Genomic DNA, 7,863 nt, shown 5'->3' with positions numbered 1-7,863 from the left:
GCAGTAGGAAACCTTGTCAGACCCTTGGTGTCTTTTGAACTAGCTAGCTGCTCTCTAACAAAGGGACCATCTCCCAGTTCCCAGTTTCTTCTGTCTCTTGTGAGGGAACATCTGTAAATGATAACTTCTATCACTGCAGGCCCCAAGGAGGCCTGTAGTGCTACTTTCTGGTTAGGGCAGAAGGCCTAGGGGAGGAGTAAAGGAGCCTGGATTTTTAGTCTCCACAGTGCTGTGTCCCCCTGAGGACATCATTCCCTCTCTGCACCCATGTTTTTCTCATGTAGGCTGAGAGCTCTTTCCAGCTCGTTGAGGATATAATCTGTCTGTTGTTTCTCCATGTTCTCTGTTGGTGCATGTAATTCTGCGTGCGAGAGTGCTCTGTCAGGGTGCTGCCCATGCTGCTAGTGCAGCCAGCCTGTCTTCTTTGACACACAGTGACCACATAGATCAGTCTAGGGGCAAAGGCTCAGGCAGGTTTATTACAGACAAAGCACAAGTTTGATCCCACAGCCATCCAAAGGTACCAGCTCTGGATGCTGGTGGTAAGACACAGATGCATCCCATGTATTGCCTTCCCATGGCCTATTCACAAGTTATGCACAGGGGCACCTCCCCTCCCCAAACTCCACCTATGCTATGATGGGCTCTACATCAGCTGTTACGACACAGGAAAGAGATCTGGGAGTCACTGTGGACAGTTGACTAGATACATCAAGAAGTCATCAAAAAGACAAACAAAATGTTCGGGATTATTAAGATTGGAATTGGAAACAAAATGGGAAGTATCATGATGCCCCTTTATAAATCCAGGGTGCATTCACACTTTGAATCTTGTGCCCAGTTCTGGTCCCGACACCTCCAGAAGGATATAGAAAAACTAGAGAAAGTCCACAGAAAGGCAACAAAGATGAATAGTGGTCTGAAGGGGCTTTCATATGAGCAGAGACTAAGGAGGCCAGGCCTATTCAGTTTAGAAAATTGATGCTGCCCCTGTTCCCCTCCCTGCACAGGTGGTAGCAGCTGAGCCTCCTCCGCTCCCACCTGCAGCACAGCTCCCCCTTGGACCAGGAAGAGGCTAGTGCCACTGCTTCCTGCCAGTGCTGCTGGGGCTGGTCTCCGTGGAAACCCTGGCCCCACACTACCACAGTGGGGCTGCTGCTGGGGTCTCCATGGAAACTGGCCCCAGCCACCCGGGCAGGGGCTGCTGGGAAATGGCGTTCAGTGCTGGCTGGATCTGGCCTGTGGGCCAGACTTTGCCTACCCCTGATTTATAGCCTCTTGCTCTATGCCCCCACTGTTGAATTTGCCTTTCTGAATTGCTGTTTTCCATGAATGACACATGCCCCCGGCAGCCGAGGGGGTATGGTGGTGCTGACAATGGCGGCAGTAATTGTAGAGCTCCTGTAGACACCACTGGCACTGTCAGTGGTGGGAGTGAGTGCCAACCAGGGGTTGGTGACCACTTGCAGATGCTGCTGGCAGCGGCAGCGGCAGCCAACAGCGATTGCTGACCACCTGCAGACACTGCCAGCAGTGTCGGCAGCGAGGTGGGTAGGAGTAGCAAGCAGCAACCCCCTGCAGGCACTGCCAACAGTGTCGGTGGCACCTTTTCGTAGGCAGTGCACTGCTACGTACAGGCACCACACATACCCATGTGCAGTCCCTACACATCACCAATGGTGTTTGCCATGGCTTTGTGGCACCCAGTGTGCAGAGCAGGGAGCACAGAGCAGGGAAGAGATCCCTGGAGCAGGGGATGGGCAGGGGGGAGTGACAGCCTGCAAATCACAAGTACCCTGCCTGCCACGGTAGGCCCAGTATTTGGCCCAGTTTGTTTGCAGTCATCATCAAGAGATCCAGAGAACCCAGCCATCTTCTGAGCACTGGTCACTCCCCACATGCAGTATTAATGTCTCTGATTTTCTCCACTGACAGCGACCCAGCTGCTCCTGCCCTTCCACCTTCTCCAGCCACAGAGCTCCACACCTGATGGCTGTAGGGAACAATCTGGTTCCTTCTAAGTCCTGATTTCTCCAATGTGATTTCTTCTTCCTTAAAGTTCTCCCTTTTTTGTGTTACAGAGGAGTTATACCCTGATCATGCTCACTTACATGGGGCTGAGCATCTCCCTGCTGTGCCTCTTCCTGGCCATCCTCACTTTCCTCCTGTGCCGTTCATCATGGTCCATCAGTACTGCCATCCACCTGCAGCTCTGCATCTGCCTCTTTGTAGCTGAACTGCCCTTCCTCACTATGGTGAATCACGTTACCAACACGGTAAAGGAATCATCCTGAATTGATCCCTGTTGCCTTTTGTCACATCTCTTTTAGATCACAAGCTCAAAGAAAAAAGGAAATTTGTTTCATTTTAATGCTAAGAGTCATTTAGTACATTTTGTTCTCTCCTTGCAGTTGCTGGCTCTCAGAACAGGGAGATTTTATCTGGTGTTTCATCGGACCAGTCTGTTTTATTATCTTTGTGGGTATACAATTGATTTTCTCTCTTCAAGGACTAATAGAGTAAGGTTGGACAATGGTAAATTGTAAGTTTGTATGCCTTAAGGAGAAAAACCATGGATAATCAGATGAGTCACAGTGGGGGGCTATTTGCTTAATGAGAATGCTGATGCAATCAGAGGGCACCTTTAAGTATGGTTTTACTCTCTGAAAAGCGAGTAGATAAAGATATCACTTTTGTCATCCTCTCATTTCTGTTGCAATCAATGAATATTAAGTCTTACACAGTTTATGTAAGCGTCAGTGGAAAAAAACCTCATGCTAAATGCTGAGATTTGTCAGAGATCAGCTTCTTAACACCAGTTTTCCAGAAGAGAAAGTGGAAGTACGTTCCAAAGACTTTGAATGAAGCCAGAGTATGTGCTGTGGTAGGTGTATCACAGGGCTGGAAAGGGATGTTAAAGGAGCTAGACAAATCCTGCTGCTGAACAGAGCTTGGAGACAGAAACCTGAGAGATTTGAGAATCCATAGAAGATGCAAAGGGCAGATCAGGATTCACAGCAAAGAGACTACCTTGTTTCTGCCTAAGCCATATCTGGTGGCATGGGAACAATTCAGCTTCGTGGTATGACCGCATCTATAGGCTGCAGTTGGGATACTGTTGTCAACACAGCAAGTACATGGCAAGATTCAGAAACAGATTGGAAATTGAAATGAGTATCTGTAATGTTCACAGTTGTTACGCTGGATCATTCCAATGATGTATCATAGAAAATTAGGGTAGGAAGGGGCCTTGGGAGGTCATCTAATCCAACCCTCAACTCAAAGCAGGACCAGCCCCAACTAGATCATCTCAGCCAAAGCTTTGTCTAGCCGGGTCTTGAAAACCCCCATGGATTCCACCACCTTTCTGGGTAACATGATCCGCTACTTTACTACCATCCTAGTGGGAAAGTTTTTCCTAAGATTTAACCTAAACTTCCTCTGCTGCAACTTGAGACCATTGCTCCTTGTTCTGTCATCTGTCACCACTTTTGTTTAAAAAAAAAAAAGATAGATATACATACATACAACTCCGCCTCCAATACTTTACTAAGTGGCCCTTGGCAGCTCATAGCACAGTAAAACCAGTTGCACAGTTTGCACCGCATAACTGCACACCCATCTCTATATCTGTACCCCTTCTCAGAAGGTCTACTCCTGAAAAAGTCTATGACAGATCCCTCTTCACCAGATGAGGTCTGCCATTTCTTTCCTGTTGCCCTCTTCTGTCTTCCTGTAGTACCACCAAGAACAGTTTAGCTCCACCCTCTTTGTAACTCCCCTTCAGGTAGCTGAAGGCTGCTATTAAATCCCCTCTCAGTCTTCTCTTCTCCAGACTAAATGCACCCAGGTCCTTCAGCTTCTCCTCATAAGTCATGTGCCCCAGCCCCCTAACCATTTTTCTTGGCCTTCATTGGAACTTCTCCAATTTCTCCACATCCTTTCTATGTGTGTGGGGAAGGGGGGAGAGAGGGGGTGCAGAACTGGACACAGAACTCCAGATCTGGCCTCACCCATGCCAAACAGAGAGGAATAATCACTTCCCTCAATCTGCTGACAACACACCTACCAATGCAGCCGGAGGACCGGGCAAGGCTGTAGGGGTGGAGGAGGCCTCAGCAGGAGCTCCCCAGTAAGGTGGGGGAGTTCCTGGCACCACGGAGGGTGCCGCATTGTGGGGTTGTCCCAACCCCAGCCCATTGGGGCGACTTCGGGAAGAGTCCAGTAGAGGTGGAAGCCCAGTAGGGCGCGGGCCCAGAAAGGTGGGTCTAAGCAGTGGGGGGGTCCCGACCCCAGCCCAGTGTGGGCATTACCGGGACAGGCCCCAATTGGAAATCCCAATTGGGAAGAGCCCCAGTCGGGCGTAGGCCCGAGTCGGGCATAGACAGGCCCGAGTGCGAGCGGGGAGCACAAGGGGTGCGACCACAGGCCTGAGTGCGGGCATAGAAGGCCCCAGTGCAGGCAACAAGCGCAAGGAGCATGAGCAAGGGCCCCAGTGGGGCATAGAAGGCCCCAGTGCAGGCGAGCAAGCGCGAGGAGCGGAAGCAAAGAGCCCAGTGCGGGCAGAGAGCGCGAGAGGCGCAGGTACAGGCCCGAGTGCGGGCATAGAGACCGCGGAGAGCACGGAAGAGGACAGTATGTGAGCGGCCGTGGAACATAGGTGTTAGAAATATTATTAGGAATGCATAATGAATAGAGTGTTGTTAGAACTGCACAGTTTGCATCTCGTACCTGATAAGCACACTACCAAGGACCCTTTGTGCTAAAGTATCACTCCCTTTTCCCTCTTGGCCAAATTACTATCTTTTTCCTACACTAAATCACACACTCCCCTGACATTCTCATGCAGATTACAGAAGCTATAATTCAATTGACTGAGTCCTTGAAAGAGAGAAGGATTTCAACTTTTGGTGACCTAGAGAGCTTTCTAAGCATGCGTAATTAGCTGATGCATATATGCCTATCTGCCCCGCATACTTAAGTAGTTAATTATAATGAACATGCGACGTATGACGTGACGTATTTACATATATGTTTGTATGAACCGGAAATAAGCTGTAAGAGTTCCTGTTTCTGCACACGTGCCCAGGAGAAGAAGGATAAAAGCCAGCTGAGAGTTTTCCTCGGGGGCGGAGTGGCCCTTTGTCTTCACTCTAACCCTATTTGCAAATATACCTTTTGTGTTGCTAATAGTGTGTGCCTGAGGAATTATTATTCGCAAGCCTCCAAAAGAAACGAACCGTGATTTTAACATAGGGGAGGCAGGCCCAAGCAGGGCACTGCCTGGAAGTTACAAAGCCCTGAGTGGGGCGTAAGCCCCTTGAGAAGTCCGAGCTGGGCAAGAAGGGGCACAGTCAGAGATCCACCCCTGGAGGGGGACGCGTGTATTGAGTTGGTCCCGGGAGAGGACCAGCACTGGGACTCAGAGAAAATCCCAGTATAGTAAGATCAGCCCTGTGCCAAGAAGGGTAGGAAGGCAGCCTCCACTGACAATACTAAGATCAAAGACGTGGTGGGCGAGATAGAGGGTGCATTCAAAGCCCAGGTTGGCATGGTAGACAAGGGCACTAGGGGAGGTCACGGCGCCCAGACTTGCTGCAGGAGAATTCTCTAAAACATCTAATGTCAGGCACAGTTTGGAGGCAGGATCTTGGACCCAATGGACCTCGCCACCTAATCCAGCCACACCGTTGTGTTGTTTCTACAGGTAAACTTAATATTTTTTCTTAACCCTCTGGATCCTGAGGGACATGTTCTCTTCTCTCAACACAGATGTCACCACCATCAAAGGCACCAGGTATGAAACCTATTGGATGGGGTGTGGTGAGTAGGCTGCTGGAGTCTTTGATGGAGATGCTCCTGGATCAGTTAAAACAACCTCCTGGTGGCAGGACATTGACAGTGCCCTTGTCTCCCTGCTTGACCTGTAGCAGGTTGGGGTTTTCTTGTTGTCCTTGGGCTACCTGTCTTCCAGTGGTGCAACCAGGTTGTTTGTGGAGTTCTAGGAATAAGTGAGAAAGGGACTTGTGTGCAATGGCTTGGGTAGGGATGTACTTGCCTTGAGCAGGAGGTTGGACTAGATGACCATCCCTGTACTTCTATGAAAAGGAGCAAATACCGGTATGGTACAGACTCAGTAACTGGAAGGCTTTGGAGAGCATCAAACAAGGACATTGATGCTGCCAGGAGCAAAGAACCTTCAATGTCTACTGAGCTGGGTGGAACTCAGAACCTTTCAGGATTGGGCCCCCACATTTGGGAATAAGGGAGCTAATCCATAGCCTCACACAAAGCCCAGTGGAAGTATCTCTATGAGCTTCAGTGGGATGGGATCAGTAGAGGAAGATGTGAGACAGCCACTCAATGTTGGTTTGAGTATGGCCTGTTTCAGAGTCGCTATCTAAAGTGTGTTATTGAGGGGTGTGATCAGGAGAATAGCCCAGCCCAGAGTATGCTGTCTTTGACACCTCCCATAAGGAGGCAGGGTAGATTTGCACTTTATAGAGGGTTATGTAGGGTTACAATGTGATCTCTTCTTCTGCTCTTCTCCAGGTTACTGACATTTAAAGTGATTGCCCAGGTCTTTATCTTGGGCTGCCCTTGGAGTTTGGCTCTTTTTCGAATAAAGCAGATTGGTTTGGTCGTGGAATATTTGTTCACCATCAGCAGCAGCCTTCAGGGAGCCTTTATCTTCCTGGTGCACTGTGTCCTCAATCGCCAGGTAAAGCCAATGCCCTTTGTTCCCACAGCAGTTACAATCATGTTCAGCCAGCAAGGCGACTGTGTGCACGTGTGCTTTGGTTTTACTCTCTCCACATACAACAGTTCTGTCTTCTGCTGCAGGCATCTCTTTTGGTTGCTCCTGTCTTTGGTGTGAGCTTCCGTCTCTCCCCTCCAACCTCCTGTACCCTAACTTTCCTCTTTTTCCCACAGTTTAAGTCCAGAAAGGATCATTTATAATTTGACCTGTCACAGAACTGCATCACGTAGGTGCACTCAGTAATTCATGCATCAAGTCCAACAATGTGATTTTGTGGTAGCAGCACCAGTTTGCATAGGCTCAGCTAAATTTCTGTACTCTTTGCAGCATTGTTGGATTTGGTGACATTGCCTGGGTGTGACCCAAATGCAGAATTTGGCTGATGGGAGGCCAGGAAATTTATGAATATGGAAATTCCCACCTAATCAGTTTGCATGTGGGGTTTGCAGCAGAGAAGATGATTGCAAACATTTCAGTCCCTTTGCTCTGTTCAGATTTAGCACCAAGTGCTGTAAAAACTCTCTGAGTTGCTCCTGGGTTGTTGGTTGCATTGTATGGTTTTTGTTCCCTAGGTGAGAGCAGTATAAGAGATGGTTTAGAAGGACTGGAATAGTTGGCAGCAAATCTCAGCCTTATGAGCTATCTACATCAGTGACCCCCCGTCACCATCAGGATGGTAAGTGATCTTATTCTCTCCTATTATGTGCTGGTATTGCAAAAATCTATCAGAGTCTAGTTTTCCCCATCTTGCTGCCATGCATCTACTGCCACCAGAGTCATTTATAGGTTAACACAATATCTGTTGATCCCATATCTATAGCTATGTGCTCTTGTGATAATAGAAGCTATCAGCTCTATATGATAAATTTGGTTATGACATTTTAATTTTTTTCTCTGGTGTGTTATCTTTGGGCTGCTGTGTTTTATAATGTTGGATTGTGCTTTTAGTGGTTGTTTAAAACACTTGGAGAACAGACTAGTCCTTATTAATTTATAGATCTCAAGGGAGGTCAGAATCGGTAGTCCCAATTTACAGAAGGGACCACTGAGGTAAGGAAGAAGTGTGTTGTCTGAAGTCATCCAAGCAATCAGTGGCAGAGCTG

Source organism: Crocodylus siamensis, chromosome 8 (genome assembly GCF_052110815.1).
Source record: "Crocodylus siamensis isolate JL-2025a chromosome 8, ASM5211081v1, whole genome shotgun sequence".
In the NCBI taxonomy this organism is placed as follows: Eukaryota; Metazoa; Chordata; order Crocodylia; family Crocodylidae; genus Crocodylus; species Crocodylus siamensis.
The sequence above is the reverse complement of the archived record's forward strand: the minus strand, read 5'-3'. Positions refer to the sequence as shown.